This window comes from Carcharhinus amblyrhynchos, chromosome 1 (genome assembly GCF_965287045.1).
Source record: "Carcharhinus amblyrhynchos chromosome 1, sCarAmb.v2.hapA, whole genome shotgun sequence".
Lineage (NCBI taxonomy): Eukaryota > Metazoa > Chordata > Chondrichthyes > Carcharhiniformes > Carcharhinidae > Carcharhinus > Carcharhinus amblyrhynchos.
In genome coordinates, this window is record NC_137324.1 from 103,506,731 (window position 1) to 103,524,434 (window position 17,704).

Sequence of the window (17,704 nt, forward strand, 5' to 3'; positions counted from 1 at the left end):
ATAGAAGACCTTTAGATCCCTTTCATTTTAGCTGCCAACCTCTTCTCATGCTCTCTCTTTGCCACTTTTATATCCTTTTTCTCTACCCCTTTGAAATTTCAGCCTGATTCTCACTTATGTTATCAATCTGACACTTCTCATTTGCATGCTTCATCTTATTCTCTATCTAATGCATCTCCTATGGACCTCTGGCTTTTGTTTGCTCTAAAAACAATGTTTTCAGCTGCTAAAGCCCCTAGTTCTGAAATTTCCTCCCAAACTTCTCCATCTCTCTCTCTCCTACTTCAAGACAATGCTTAAAATGCCTCTCTTTGACCAAGTGTTTGATTATCTATAGCAACATCTCCTTTGCCGGAATTTTACTGGCAGACCTGCCCCAGAATCAAGAGAGACAAGGCTCAGAGAACAGCATTCTCTGTTGGCCTTGGGTGGGATCTTATGGACCTCAGATAGGTGAGGCACTATAATTCCGGCATTTGTGTGACTTGGTGTCAAAGTTTGTTTGTTAGTGTTTCTGTGAAGTGCCTACAGATATTTCAATATATAAAATGTGCTATGTTAATAGAAGTTGTTGTTGTTCTATAATTGTTTTCTGACACCTGATAAGAAGTTTTTGCTGATCCTGTACTGAATTTGGCTGATTTAAAAGACAGTTTGACTGCAGTCATGGAGGGTCTGCTAGGCTGCTGGACGAGCAACCAAGCATGTAAAAGAGATCGAGGAGGCAACTACACAGGAGGTCCTGCTCACAGTGAGTCTCAGGGAGCATTGGAATCGAATTGGACCAAATGAATCGAGGGATGGATAGGATGAATAAATAATTAAAAACAGCATTGCAGGCCAGCAAAGCAATTAAAAATGTTAATAAAGCACTGGGAGTTGGTTCTAGAGGTATTGAATTCAAAAGTAGTGAAGGTATGTTAAACTTCTATAGGACTCTGCCCAGGCTGCACTTAGAGAGTTGCGCACATGTCTGGCCTCCATACTGCTAAAAGCACATAGAAATGTTGGAGAAGATGTAATAAATATTGGTGAGGATGGAGCGAGAACTGAGAGATTACAGCAATCAGGATTGAACAGATTACGATTTCTTTTACTTAGAAAAAGATAGATTTAGAGACGACCTGATAGATGTCTTCAAATTATGAATGGATAAATGTCTAAGAGAATGGATGGAGCTTTCTAATTGTTCACGCCAGTGGAATTTTCTGGTCAGGCCGATGGCTCATCCACACTGTGGTTTTCATGTGTTGAGAGGTGCATTCAACAGGAAAGCCTGTTGACACTAGTGGGGCCAGAAGATCCCGCCACCAGCCAATGGCAGGTCATGATGAAACACGGGCTTCGTGGAAAAGCCTGCCCAGAATGTTTCCATTTGTGAATCAGTACAAATACAAGTTAACCACTAATAAATCTGATGGGAAAATACGGATATGTATTTCTTAATTTAATCAGTGATTGTAGTGTTGGACATGCTATCATAGGAAATGTTTGAGGTAAATATCATAGATGCTTTCAAAGAGAAACTGGATGACTCCACAGGAGAAAAAAAGAGTTGAAAGATATGCAGAGATGAGGCAGATGGAACAGGACATGTGAGTGGAGCATGAACACCAGCATAGACTATTGAAGTAAAATGGCCTTCTCCAGTGTTGTACTGTATATGTAATTTTATGTAACCATGCACCAACTCTGTCCTCTGAAGGGAAGGAAGTAGAATAATGTAGTGGTAAGAGAATAAAGTAAAACAAGGGAATATAAATTGTGAATATTTGGTGGCCTGGCTGAGGGGGCCTGGAAGCTAGTGAGCTGGTTGCAGACTTCTGGGAGGTGGTCTGAGGCCTTGATAGGATGCAGAAGTTGGAAATTTTGAGAGGTGGCATTGAAGAGTTCAGGCAGAGTGAAGCCAGATATCTGGGTGGAAGGGATTGGAGTCCTCATGGGAAAGAATGTGTCAGGGAGTCCGATTTCATGCGTTCCTCAGGTAGGCACAGTGGATTCAGGAGTTGATGTAAGGGCACTCACCTTCTGCATCCATTGGATCCTTGTCTGATTGTAGCTTAAGTTCAAGTTAAAATTATAAAGCTGAAAGGGAATGAAGAACATCTCCTCATCATCACATTGATCGGTCCAAACCACTTAATGGAGTGGATTGGTCACCTCCTTACTCTCCTACCTCAGTTAAAGCCAGAAATAGGCAGGTTGGCAGCAGTTTGAGTCTAGAATCAGATTTTTAAGACTTTATCCACACCCCCCCCTCCCCCCACCACCTAACCTGCTAAACTCAACCAAAGGCAAAGTCTTTGGAAATGTTCTTGCCTGGTTACTATTAGCACAAAATGCATTTATGTGTAAAGGAGATCTCTGCCATAATTATAGTGCTGGAGTAGGAGAAGCTTTGAGGAATTCCAAAGTTCTGTGGTTTCATGTCTATGAAAACATGCATCAACTATCAATCGGGAAGACTGTCTGCACTGGTCAGCTTCAATTATTGCTTCGCATGTTCATTGTAAAACATGAAACAGGCTCTCAGCGTTTCCCTGTGCAGAGCACAATGATGTGACCAGCTTGCCTGAAGCAATTATCTTTGTCAATAACTTGAATGTTAATTTGTTGAGAGTAAAATGAAATTCAAGATCTCAAATGTTCACATAAAACTGACTTTTATTGAAAATTATATTTTTTAATTGTCACCTTCTTTGTTATGCTGGTGTGTAACTAGTTAGTAAAATAAAACAAGCAATGATATTGATTTCATCCACCTATAGCAGTGGAATATAATGTTGTCTGAAGAATTATTATGTATAACTTTATAGTGCTCTCTTGGCACTGCAATTGGACACATTTAAATTTAACATGCCAGCAGACTTTTTGGTCCAGAGATTCAAATGTGTCTTAACACAGGCACAGAGTGTATGGGGTGTAGCCTGTCCAAGTGGTCACAGACCCAACATTAACTTTGTGCTAAGACCTCATTAAAATGATTCCAGTGTGCAGACTGCATTATCCAGGCTATTTATTGGCTCTAAGGTTATTTGAGGGGATAGGAAATTGAGTGTCTCTGCAATTACCAGAAGATGGACAACACCTCTTCAAGAGGAGATACTCTCTGGCGGCAGACAGCAGGCAAATGATTATAAGAGGTCCTGACAGGACTCCTGGATTCTTCGATGCTACATTGGAGGCGCTGGTCCGGTAATTATAACAACCTCACTGAGGCATCCAGTGCGCCCCCACCCCCCCACCCCTCAAGGCTTCTGATTCTCTTTGCAATCCTCTAATTCCTCCATAACTTTGCCCCAACTACTTCCCCAAATGCTCGATTCTTTGCCTCCCCCTTTCCTCCGCCTACTGATTCCCCTCATCTGAGATCTTGGGATTACCTCCCCACCGACTCTACTGCCATTAAGTTCTCTCCTCTAAGCAGGATTTTCACCCTGCAATCAACCCTCTGACATCATATAACACCCTTCCTCCTCCCACCTCTGATAATTCCCTGCTTTTCCAGGTTCCCTGCAGCTTTCAGATGCCCTCCTTCCGGCCTTGCTCTTAGCATGTCAGGTAAGTAAGAATCCATGTGAACATACCAGCATGCAAATTAAAAGCAGGTGTAGGCCACTTGGCCCTTCAGCCTGCTCTGCTGTTCAATAAAATCATGGTTGACCTGATTGTAACCTGAATTCCACATTCCTGTCTACCCTGATAACCTTTCACCCTTTTGCTTATCGAGAATCTATCTAGCCCTGCTATAAAAATTTCCAAAGACTCTGCTTCTACCATCTTTTGAGGAAGAGAATTCCAAAGACTCACTGAGAGAAAACAAGTCTCCTCACCATTGAGTGATCCCTTATTTTTAAAATGCAATCTCAGTTCCAGATTCTCCGAGGAGATATCACTCAGAGGGAATATCTTGCTTGACAGAGTAGTCTTATTTTTTCTTCCATTCAACAGCGCTGCTGTCGATTTCATATCAGCCTTGAGATTTGAGTGGCCATAAGGCAAGGCTTGGGTCTGCCTTTGTCTCTCGGCATTTTATGAAGGATCTCTATTTTTGGATTATACTCTCTCCACATCCACCCTGTCACGATTCCTCAGGATCCTATATGTTTCAATTAAGTCATGCCTCTTACTCTTCTGAATTCCAGTGAATACAAGTCTAGCCTGTTCCTCATAGAAATCATAGAAACTCTACAGTGCAGAAGGAGGCTATTCAGCCCATCGAGCCTACACTGACAACAATCCCACCCAGGCCCTATTCCCATAACCCCACATATTTACCCCGTTAATCTCTCTAAACAACACATCCCATAATGCTAAGGGGCAATTTAGCAAGTCCAGTGCACCTAACATGCACATCTTTGGACTGTGGGAGGAAACCCATGCAGACATGGGGAGAATGTGCAAACTCCACACAGACAGACAGTGACCCAAGCTGGAATCAGACCCAGGTCCTTGGAGCTCTGAGGCAGCAATGCTAACCACTGTGCCACCATGCTGCCCCTAAGACAACTCACCCAATCCTGGTGTTAGTTTAACAAACTTTCTCTGAACTGCTTCCAAGGCACATCCATTCAGCCTACAGAACACATGATCTCACCATCAATCAATAGGTTTCTATTTCCTTGACTATCTTGGTTTGTCATGAAGTTGTGGCTGCACTGCTTCAGGCTTCAGCTTGGCCCCATTTCTTCCATTTATTATCTTTAGGGGCAAAAATATGTTGACTATAGTATCTTAACATTATCCTCTAATCTCTGCTTCCAACCAAAAGGGCACAACTGTAAAATTCCAATTATATTTAGCCATTTGGAAAATGGGAGCTCTGGTCTTCATTTTGACAAATGCAACTTATTAGGGAATTTATTGACTTTAGGTGATAATGTAAATGGGCAGAATAGATTGAGCATCTTGTTATTGTTCTCCCTGGATTTTATTTCTATTGACTCCAAACTTTCATTGCGACTGTTTATGATTTACATAGATATTACTGACCACATGGAATTAAATCAATATGATGGCTCACAGCTCCTTAGCTTTTTGTTTCAAGATGTCTTGCCCCGAGATAAACACTGGAATAATTCTTTGAGTCATGGAGCGTTGTGAAAGCTTTCATCTCTGAATGATATTTAAGAAATATCATTTATTCATTTAAAAAATGAAAAAAAAATGGTCAGTTCTGGACTTCATAGCGACCACAGTGGTTTTAATATCCAAAGATTACCCTGAAAGCTAAAATCTACTCAGAATCAAAATATTTAATTTTCTGAAATTGCAATTAGTCTAAATATTTTTCATTAATTTTGTCATTAAAAACAAAAATCATTCAATGTTAACAGCTGCAACACTGTGTTAAGTATCTTAACTGAAGACCAAAGACTAAACTTGAAATATTTCTTCTTAAATTGAAATATTCCTCAATGTAAGTGCAATTTGTCATGCAGCTGTCTAGTATTTAAGTATCTGTGCAATTTCCATAGATATTTGTTATGTTTAGATCTGTCTTACTTTCTGGACCATGGTTTTACTTATTATAATTTTTCAGATGATTTATTATTGTGGTTTCATTGCCAAATCCTCAAGAACATTTGGCAGTATTCCATGCAAACATGGAGACCTAATTTCAGATAAGCAATTTTGTAACAGAAATTCAAGCCAAAGATGAAGAGAATGTATTTACAGCTAAGTAATAAAGATTCAACAAAAAAAAATCCCTCTTTCTGATGGCGGCCAGATTTTAAAACAATTATTAACAATCAAACTAATTGGGGTAAGATTTCCATTTTGGGCCAGGTGCATCAACATTATGAAAATGTGACGGCACTGTGCAAAGTGGCTAGCGCTCCTACTTCAGAGCGCCAGGGACACAAGTTCGATCCCTAGCTTGGGTCACTGTTTGCGTGGGTTTCCTCTGGGTCTCCGATTTCCTCCCACGTTCTGAAAGACGTGCTGGTTAGGTGTATTGACCCGAATAGGCACTAGACTGTGGCGACGAGGAGAATTACGTGACTAATAAATAAATAAGTAATAAACATTCTCTTTATGAGCTGGTTCATGATATTACTGCAGCTAACACATAGATAAGATCATCTCCCTAATCCATTCATCTGCATATTTAAATGAGGGTCAATGGGGGGAATTTTCCCATCCCGCCTGCCACAGGACTCATAGGGGGCAGGGGCTGGACCATGCAAAGGTCCGTTGACCTCAGGCGGGAAACCCCACCAAATGTGTCTTGGAATGTAATCATTGCAGTAAAGTACTGGATCAGTCTGTAATGACGCAGGAAGCCCAACTGGAAAAGAACTTTGTTTCCAAATGTTTACAAAGTAGAATCACTACTGTGGTGTACATACACTAGTCCCTGCCTGGGACTACTGTTCAGCAGGCCCAGTCTTGGGCCTGCCTTATAAAAGGCAGGTAATGAGTTCTAGCTGGGCAGGCCACTGCCTATTACTGGGGGAACTTTTACTCAATAAGCCCCACATGGAGATCAATCAGTTATTCCCCATGGACCGTGTGGGGGTTATCACACAGTCATTCTTTATAAATACTGATGTTCCAAAACATAATTTCATATAAAGTGTAAAAGTTAGATTTTGAGCAGGGTTTTTTGCGCCATTGCAGTGGGTTCTGCGGCAGCAGGAGCAGCCTGCCATTAGTTGGCAGCAGGATCATCTGGTCCCATCACGGTTCAATGGGGTTTCCTGTTGTGTGCACCCCTTGTCACTGGGAAAATTGTGGCAGGGGGTCACCATTGGCTGGACCAGAGGATCCCACCAGTGGTAATGGCTGGAAAATTCCAGCCTATATTTTTAAATTCGAGAGATGTTGATCTTTTCTTTCCTTTGCACATTAATTGTTATAAGAACATAAGAACATAAGAAATAGGAGCAGGAGTAGGCCATCTAGCCCTTCGAGCCTGCCCCGTCATTCAATAAGATCATGGCTGATCTGTCGTGGGTCTATGATTAGGTGTTTGAGACACTAATGGATTATTGACAACAAAAATAGTAAAAACAAGATACTGCACTTGCTGGAAATCTGAGAACAAAGGAAGAAAAAATGGCAGGTCAAGCAGCTCCTGTAGAAGTCAGAAATTAGTCTGAGTTGTTTGAGATTTGAAGACCCTCCTCAGAACAATAAGATATTGGCCCACTTTTGTGGTGCAGGTAACAGTGAGACTATCATTCTCACTATTATAAGAAAGTAAATTGACAGCAACTTTCAGAGTGTGCACATGCACAGCTCAATGCAAAAATCTCAAGTTGCTTTGCAGTTTGTTTTGCTCTTCCACAAGTTTCTCCTGTCTTGTACACTATTAATAGTCTCAATATTAAAACACATAGAAGGGCATGAGGTTGCAGTACTTACCACTGAATAAAAACTACATGGACGGAATTTTACGAGATTATTTCTAAGTGTCCAACTAGTCTGAAAATGGAAGAGCACCAGATCCATTTTTCAGGCGAGTTTTCATGCCCATTCTTATGCACTCTGTCTCTGAAAAGATGGGCTAGTCAGTTTCTAGCTAGAGAGGCTGTGGGTGGGGCTTAACTCACCAGACAGCCCTTGGAGGGAAGCATCACAGGTGCATATCTGTGTAGCACAAAAATTACTTGCCGTTTATTAATTCAAACCTCAATGTTGTCCAGCTTTTGCAAGGAGGGGGTGCCCTTGGGCAGTAGTCCGACAGATAGAGAGAGAACTGTCAGGCCCCTGCTATGCAGGCAGCCTCAACTAGCCACCCACCGTCGCCCCCACCCGCAAGAGCGCAGGTGCACGCAGCCCAAGATGCATCCCCTGCCTCCCCCGCAACACCCAGACCCATTGCGGCCCTCGTTCCCTCCCCCACTGATCACAGGCAGAGTGTCTGTGAGACCCCTCCCCCTTCCTCCCCCACTGATTGGCAGAGTGTCTGTGAGCCTCCCCACCCCCTCCTAGCCTGCCCCCCCCACTGGCTCGCTTCCACAGTCCCCAACCCCCAACTGACCCCGTCCTTGCATGCCCCAATTGGCCCTGCCCCAGCATACCCCTGTTGGTCCTCTCCGGCACACTCACCCTTTGTCTCTGTCCCCTAGCACTTCCCAGTAGATGGTGCCAAGGTGCCCAATGGGCATTGACCAGGTGCCAGACTGGCATTGCCTAGGTGCCAGGGTGGCACTACCAGTCTGGCACAGCCCAAGAGCACCCCCTCCTTGCACGCAGCCTCCCCGGGGGCCTTAATGGCCTCCAGTTCCACCTGTGAGGCCAACATGACTGTTCTCCATTCATAGGGAGCAGGCGTTTTTCCCGCCAGAGGGAACCTCTTCAGTTGCTTTAACAATGACCAATTCTCCTTCATAAAGTCAGAAGTGAATGCTGATAATGGTTCAGTTCCAGTTGCAACTCTTCAGATACTGGAAGAGTCTATACCCGCATACAGCAAAAGCTGGACAACATTGAACTAATAAATAGCAAGTAATATTTGTGCCACACAAATGCCAGCCAATGATCATATCCAACAAGAGGGACTCTAACCATCTCTCTCTAATATTGAGTGACATTACCAAAGCTGAATTTCCCACTATCAACACCCTAGGGAGCACCATTGTTCAAAATCCCAACTTGACTAGCCATATAAACACTGTGGCTCTAAGAGTAGGCCAGAAACCAGGAATTCTGTGGGGAGTAACTCGCCTCCTGGCTCTGCAAACTCTATCCACAAGGTACAATTTAGGGTTGTGAGGGAATATTCACTATTTGGTGAAATGAGCGTAACTCCATCAACACGCAAGAAGCTTCATGCCATCTAGAACAATGCAGCCTGCTTCATTAGCATCCCATCAGCACATTAACCACCACCATTACACACAGTGACAGCTGTGTATACCACCACCAAGGCGCACTGCAGCAACTCAGGGCTCAAACAAATGTAACAAAGTTCTTTGAAAGTGCAAGGAATCAACTGGCTGTTCAGACAAATCTCACCAGCCTCTTTCCTGTACCCCACACTCTAACCACCATGGCTACCTTGTCTGCTCATCAATAATTGCAAACTTCTCCCCATTTCCCTCCAGAATGTCTCTTCATTGATGAAGAGTGCCCCTATCAATCGTAAGTTTATTATAAATGACTGCAGAACTGACTTTCTGGTTTTGGAATTGAAACTTGGCTCATAAGCATGACATCTTGCTCCTTTGTGAGGCTTCTCTGCCTGGCTATATTCTCCACCACTCTGCTATTAAAATACCACTACAGCAGCATGGCCCTTAATCACCAAATCACACACAAGGCTCTCCCTCGGCTCTTCTGCTTTCTTCGCTTTTAAACATTTCACTTTATTCCACCTCTGTCAGTCTCCTATATAGTTCTCATTCTCTTCCTGCCATCCATTAGTCCTACCTTAGCTTTCTCACTCAGATGTACTCCCTGCTTTCCTCAATTAGGCTCTGCACAACTCACTGGATAAATGTACTGAACATTGGAGGAAATGGATGGAATGCTTTTTCAAAGCTTCAGAATAAAACTAGACAGCAGTGAGAGCTAACATGTCTTGCTTTTTGTGCACTAATAATTATCCCAAGGGTAAAAACTTACTGTAAATCATTAAATAAACCAGGAAACTTTGATTGCCAAGAACATAATGATTTCTTACACTCTAACTGCAGATGTTCAACTTGTCTACAACTGTTTGGGAAATAAGATATCATCAACTGTAACCTTGAATATAGTTGAGGCACTAAACATTCCCACATGATTGTGCAAATAATCCCCTTATAAATTAATTCATATCAGCAGAGAAAATGTGTTAAAGAGACTTAAGAGACTAAAAGCCAACATATCCCCATGCCTGTTGACAAAGGGTCAACCAGACTAGAAACGTTAGCTCTATTCGCTCCCCATAGATGCTGTAAGACCTGTTAAGATTTTCCAGCATATATTTATATTATCACAGTACCTGATGGCTTACATCCTAGAATTCTAAAAGATGTAGCTGCAAAGACAGTGAACAGCATTTGTTTTAACTTTCTAAATTTCCTTACATTATAGAAAATTTCCAGTGAATTTGGAAGTTAGCAAATGTAACACCATTATTCAAGAAAGAGGAGAAGAGAAAACAATGAGCTATAGGTCAGTTAGCCTGACATCAGTTGTCACGAAAATACTGGAACATTTAAAGGAAATCTTAACAGTGTACTTAGAAAATCATAGTATTAAAGAGTCAACTTGGTTTTATGGAAGAGAAATTGTGTTTGAGAAATTTATTAAAGTTTTTTGAGGATATAACAACTAGGATAGAAGAAGGGGAACCTGTAGATGTGGTACATTTGGATTTCCAAAAGGCATTTAATAAGACATAACAATAAAATTTCATTTGCAAAATAAGGCTTCCTAAAGTTGGGATAATATGTTAGCATTGGTGGAGGATTGCTCAATGGAGATGAAGCTGGAAACCAAGAAAAATAGGGCATTTTCAAGTTGATAAGCCGTACCTAATACTGCAAGGATCAATGTTGGGTCCTCAGTCTATCGATCGATTTTCAGTGCTCCCCTGTGACATGTTTCTCAGCAATCTTGTCTATCAAGTGTTGTCTAATTATGGAATCACATCTATCTAATATTAGACACATTGGCTGGAAATTTACCGTCCCACCCACCATGGAAATTGGAGTGGATGAGGAGCATTCAATGGGAAGGTCCCTTGTCCTCAGGTGGGATTTTACGGCTTCGGGACAAGCAAGGCCATAAAATCCCACCCAATGTTTTGAGCTTCGCAAGCAAGGGGCAGCACGATGGCACAGTGGTTAGCACTGCTACCTCACAGCTTGAGGGGCGAAGTTCAATTGCTGGCTTGGATAACTGGCCTGTGCAGAGTTGCACATTATCCCCGTGCCTGTGTGGGTTTCCTTCGGATGCTCCAGCTTCCTCCCACGGTCCAGGAATTTGCAGGTTAGGTGGATCAGCCACGGTAAATGTGTGAGGTTACAGGAATAAGGCAGGGGACTGGGCTTGGGTAAGATACTCTGTCAGAGAGTCAGTGCAGACTCAGTGGGTGGAATAATTTGTTCTGCACTGCAGGGATTCTATGATTCTATGGGCTGATTGGGTACAGTCAGTGTTTTGTCTCTTGCAAACAACCAAAGGGATGTGCTGTTTGATACGATCCCCTGGTCATTGAGGTGTATGTCTTACATCCCTGGCAACATACTAACACTAAAATTCATATAGAACATTACTTATTTGTGTGATAGGCAAAACATCCTTTGGCCTGATGGCAACATCCTCTTAATGGTAAATACCACTCATGTTTCTGTTGCATAGTTTCAGCATGAAACAACTAGTTTCAACTGTTGCTCAAATCTGTTAGACACTTTGCCTTTCCAGAGTAATCTGAGATAGACTGGGCATATTTCAGGGCCAAAGGTGGCAGCCTTAAACACATTCATGAGTTTGCACAACATACAGTCAGCAATGACCTGATCAGGGTAGCTATCATCCCATTATTCTTTTATGCATCAGGCTTACACTAAGGGGAAATGGCTCAGGCCATCGGCCTTTTCTCAGTGCCAAACAATGATATAAACAGCCCGTGCTTACGAAATTCAAAACAAGTGTCCAATATTGGGTGTGATTCCGCAATTGGACTGCACTTGCTAAACAATCCAGATTGATGCCAAGAATTACACTGACAGCCAATTTAAGATTATCAGTTGGGCTCTCAGTGTGGCTCACTTTTAAAATATTCGTTCATGAGAGGTGGACATCATTGACTAGGCCAACATTTATTGCCCATCACTAAATGCCTTTGAGAAGGTAGTAGTATGCAGCCTTCTTGAACCGCTGTAGTCAATGTGTTGTAGGAGCACCTACAGTGCTGTTGAGAATGGAGTTAAAGATTTTTGAACTGATAACGGTGAAAGAACAGCGATATTGTTCCAAGTTAGAATGAGGTGTGATATACAAATGTTAGAGGCTCCATGTTAGAAGTGAACCTGTCTTGATGCGTGCAAGACAAAAATCTTCAACAGCATGTCTCTTTTTTTCAGTGAAATTTCTAAATTTTGATGTTGTGTGCTTGCACTTGCATGCACTTCTGCAAGAAATACAGGAAGTCAGCATACAGGTCTAACAAGCAAATTAAAAGGAAACTGACATATTGATCCTTAATAGATCATAGAACCATAGAACCCTACAGTGCAGAAAGAGGCCCTTCAGCCCATCGAGTCTGCACCGAACACAATCCCACCCAGGCCCTACCCCCATATCCCTACATATCATACCCACTAATCCCTCTAACCTACACATCCCTGGACACTAAGGGGCAATTTCTTAGCATGGCCAATCAACCTAAACCGCACATCTTTGGACTGTGGGATGGAAGGGAGTTCAATTGTAAGGAGGTCTTGTACACAGAGACCACACCTAGATTACTATACACAGTTTTGGCCTCTGTGTATTTGCATTGGCGATGATACGATGAAGATCTACTAAGTTGCTTCTGGAATGCAAGAGTTATCCAATGAAGATAGGCTGAGTAAATCGGGCACATTGGGCACAAATTGGAGTTTACAAGAATGAGATGTAGGGTGGGATTTACCAGCTGCGCTCACCCCAAAACCAGGAAGTCCTGCTCAAGGTCAATAGACCTTTGCATGGTCTGCCCCCACTCCCCACCCCCTCACCTCCATCCCCTCCATCCGCCACGGGAAAAATCTCCCCTGTCATCTCAGTGAAATATTCTGATTCTGAAGGAATGTGACAGGGACGATACTGAGGGTTGTTTCCACTGGCTGGGAATCTAGAACACAGAGCCACAGACTCAGCAGAAAAAATTGATTATTTAGGATTGAGATGGAGGTGAGGAGAAATATTTTCACATAGAGGATTATGTATCTTTAGAATTGTCTAAACCAAGGAGTTATGGATATTCCATCATTGAATAGAATAGAATAGAATCCGTAAAGTCCAGCAGGAGGCCATTCAGCCCATTGAGTATGCACCGACAACAATCCCACCCAGGGCCTACCTCCGTAACCCACATATTTATCCTGCTAGTCACCCTGACACAAAAGGAACATTTAGCATGGCCAATCAACCCAACCCACACATCTTTGGACAGTGGGAAGAAACAGAGCACCCAGAGGAAACCCACGCAGACACAAGAAGAATGTCAAAATCCACACAGACAGTCACCTGAGGCCAGAATTCAACCCAGGTCCCTGAGGCAGCAGTGCTAACCACTGTGGCACCGTGCCGCCCTTGAGTTTATTCAAGGCTAGAGACTTTGGTCCCTCAGGGAATCAAGGGGTATGGGGAGCGAGCAGGAAACTGGAGTTGAAGCAGTGACGAGATTCAGTGTTGGAGCAGGCTCAAGGGACCATATGGTCTACTCCTGCTCCTATTTCCTATGTTCTTCTTTATTTTCTCCATGCTCCCAAGATTTCTAATTCAGAACAAATGTGCCACAATGTGGCCTATGCATCAGCCTGAAATCTTTTATGACATAGAGTTTTATGTTTTTGCCTAATCAAACAAATTAAAATGAATCAGTGGTGAAATATTCTGTTCAATTTCTGGGAATATTTTATTCATTCTAAAAAATATAATTTCACGTTCCAGCAATAATTTTCTTGGATATGTTGTTGTGTGGATGTAAAACAACATGTCAGAATTCCGAAAACATATGCACTCATTATACAAAACAGACTGCATTTCTGTGCTGTGTGTTCAGAATAATTTCTATGAAAGCGATGAAAGAGATGGAAATCTTTAAATAAATCAAACATTCTGCAAATTACGTAACTGACAAAACCAAACCCAGTTATCAAATTATTCAATATCCTCCCCACTTTCCTGAGCTAAAGCCCATTTATTTAGGGAATAGCTACAGCTGCTCTCACTGTTGATTGGATGGAGTCAAACTGCTGGCACCTTTATGAGTCACCAAAGTGAAGTCAAGCAGTTAATTTGGGCACCACGGCGGCACAGTGGTTAGCATTGCTACCTCACAGTTCCAGGGACCTAGGTTCAATTCCAGTGTGGAGTTTGCATACTCTTCTTGTGTCTGCGTGGGTTTCCTCTGGATGCTCTGGTTTCTTTCCACAGTCCAAAGATGCGCTGGCTAAGTTGATTGGCCATGCTAAATTGCCCCTTAGTGTCAGGGGAATTTGCAGGGTTAGGACCTGGGTGGGATTGTGGTTGGTGCAGAATCAATGGGCCAAATAACCTCCTTCTGCACTGTAAGTATTCTATGACACAGTGTTGTTAAATTCATATTCATGATGTGAAAGGGCCAGCATTTAGTTCCCTTCTTTGTTTGCCCGCAGATGGTATTGGTGGATCTTCTTCTTCATACAAGAGGCAACTTCAGGAGGCTGTCTGGAGTCAACCACATTGGTATGGAGCTGTGGGAGTCACATGGCATGTTTCCTTCCCTAAGGAGCATTAATGAGCTAATGGGTCCATTCAGAGATTTGTGGTCACTTTCATACCAATCAAAACATCTAATAATCCAATCTTAGTTTCCTGAAATTCAAATTCTCAGGGCGCAATCTTACCTTACTGTTCATGCCGCACTCTGCTGCAGTGAAGGTGGAGAATTTGGCGGCCAGCCAAGTCGCCATTCACTGTGGCAGGATGGGAAAATCCCACCAGTGTAAACATTGCTAAGTTGCGGCCTCAGATTTTCATGCTGGATATCAAGTCACCTTCTTTAGCTTACTAGTCCAGTAACAAAGCCATAGTCCTACCATAGGTATAAGCATTCAATTTTTAAAAGTGTTAGTACATTATTCTATACATCACCAATCTACAGACAAGCAGCTCTTTTCAGTAGCAAGATAGCGTTACATCATTAATTGAAACTATTTCACTCAGGAATAGAACTACCTCTGCTGAAGCTATAGGGTGGAATCTTGTCAGCCGTGCGAAGATGGTTTTCAAGGTTGGAGGGATCTGAATCTTTGAAAGTTGCAGGTCTGGTAAATGAGTTGGCACATTCCCACTGCCAAGCTTTCTTATTGGAGGGGGGTTCATACTAATAAGAGATATTCACCTGCTATCATTTTCTAATCAATCAATGGCAATTAAGCGACCAATTGTGGGCAGCTTGGTGATGCTGTCAAAATCATTCCCTGTTGAAGTCCAAACCTGGAAGCTGACTGGAGGTGGCCTCCAGATGATATGTGCCTGTGGTGGCCAGCAAAGCCTCCTTTGATTTTCATCCGCAGAGCCACAGCTGCGGCTACAGGCCATCCTGTGGAGACGTCACCTTCCAGCTGTGGCGCATTTATTTTAACCTTTTCAGAGTGTGTCTCCATCTTGAGGCACTCTCATTGCCTGACACCCACACTGACAGGGCTCACGTCTCCAGGTGAGACTGCTGTCCACACACTGCTTTGGACAACCTCCCTGTCGTCAGTGATTGGATTGAGCCCCTGAAGGAGGCTTGTTAATTTGCCAACTCCAGGAAGATTATGCAGGCTGGCAGGACTCGGACACAATTTGGCTTGGGGCACACAGATGATCCCAACACTCAAACATGCTCACAGTGCCAGACAAGTTCAATGAGGTGCTCTCACCATTGATGGAGTCAAAGGACAGAGTTGACTCACAGAACGGAATTTTCTGTTGGTCTCAGGCAGGATTTTACGAGCCTCAACTGAGCAAGGTCATAAGATGCCAGCCAAAGTGTTGGAAAGATGGTGGCCAATTTGGGTACAGCAAGTTTCCTCAAACAGAAATATGATGAAAATAGTTTGCTTCAACGATTTTGGATGAGTGGTAAATTGTGGTCCGGTTGCTGGGGGAGCTTCGCCCCACTGTTCTTCAAACAGCAGAGAGGGATCTATTATGTCCATGTGAGAGGATGAGTGGGGTCTTGGTTTAACATCCCAGCTGAAAGATAGTGCAGCATTCCCTTAACATTGCCTTTAGGAAGAAGATGTTTCTTCTTTTGGGAGAGTCTAGAACTAGGAAGCAGAGTTTGAAAATGAGGGGTATCTCATTATGATGGAGATGAAGAGGAATTTCTTTTCCTGTAGGGTTGTTAGTGTTTGGAATTCCCTGCCCCAGCAAGCAGTGGAAGCTTAAGGTTGAGTTAGGTGTGTTTTTGACTGACAAGAGTCATGGATTATGGGGGACAGACAGGAAAGTGGAGTTAAAGCCAGTCAGGTCAGCCATGATTTTATCGGCTGGTGGAGCAGGCTCGAGGGGCTGAATGGCCTATTCATGTTCATTTCCCTCATGTTTTATATTCTGCCTTTCACTCTGCTTTTTTCTTATCTGCTCACTTATTTTACCATTTCCTGAACTCATGAATTACATTCGAGTTAAATTTAATGAGAGGTTCAGAATACTTTAATATTAGTATCCTCTAGTTCAGTCATTTTAACGTTATCCCAGTGGATCTGATTAATTACTGAAATACTAAATGTAATTATATAATTACATTTATAATCACACTTGACTTTGTTGTAATATAAATTAATTACTTAGCTGTAGTTCAAAGGACTCCACCACTTCTCTGACAGCATTCTTTCAGACTTAGAATCTTTTTCATATTCCTCTATGTGATATAGAGAAGCTGCTTCTCACCACTCCTCTCACCGGCCACTCCTTTTGAGATTCACTGTCCCCTGATCTATCACAGCTGAAGGGGAATGGGCGAGGGAGAGTAAAGGAGGGGAGAAGAGTGCATAGCAGAATTTAACAAAGATTGGCTCTTTAAGAACATGAAATGAGAGAAGATTATTGAATGATTTTAAAATAAGTTATCAATTACATTCAACAATAGAGAGTACTGATGCCTATCCACAACAACCTGTGATTTCTCCAAACAAAAATACATATAGGGTGGAATTTTACCAGATTTTTTCTAAGTGTCCAGCTAGCAAGAAAACAGGAAAGTAACTGATCTGTGTTTTGGGTGAAATTTCATGCACTTAGTCTTTGGAAATATGGACTAGACTGTTCCTAGCTGCTAGAGGCAGTGAGCAGAGCCTAATTCACCAGACAGCCAACCGCTCAGATTGGAACAACAAACTGCGCATGCGCAGGAAAACCTGAAAAAAAAAACAGCTCTGCTGGATGGAAATGCAGCCTGGGAGGTGGTGGTAGCATGCATTAGTGCCAGGATACTGGCCAGGTGAACCGGGAAACAGTGCTGCAAAATACTGAATGACCTGATCCGTGCAGCCAGAGAAGTGTTTAACTTCATTTAGTATCTTCCCCCTAAATGACCCCCCAATTCCCCCACCCCCAGTACGCTGCATGCTTTCAATCCCTGACCCCCAATCACTTCCCAAGGGTTCCACAGTCCTTGCCCACTGAGGGCCACCCCAATGCCCTCCAGGACTTGTGCCATCAGGTTTTACAGGGCTCCTTCTGTCCCCACAGGGGAAGAATACCCATAATCACTGGGAGAGGGTGAAAACAGGGGGCGGTGTGCCTGGGATCCAGGTCCTCACCCTCTTTGAAGAGTGGGCATGGAGGTTGCGGGAGAGGGGGGGATGTGGACTATGAGCGACTGCATGGTTGGGCTGGAGCATAAACATGAGCACCAGCCAATCCTCCACTTGTTGGAGAAATCTCAAGTAAGTTGCACGCAGCCCAGTGTCCCTTGCACTTAACCTAGTGTCCTGTGTTGTAGGAAGGGACCTGAGGGCACCCAGGCCATCTGGGATCGAGGCTCCCACCGCTGCTCCCACCCATCCTACCCCTGACA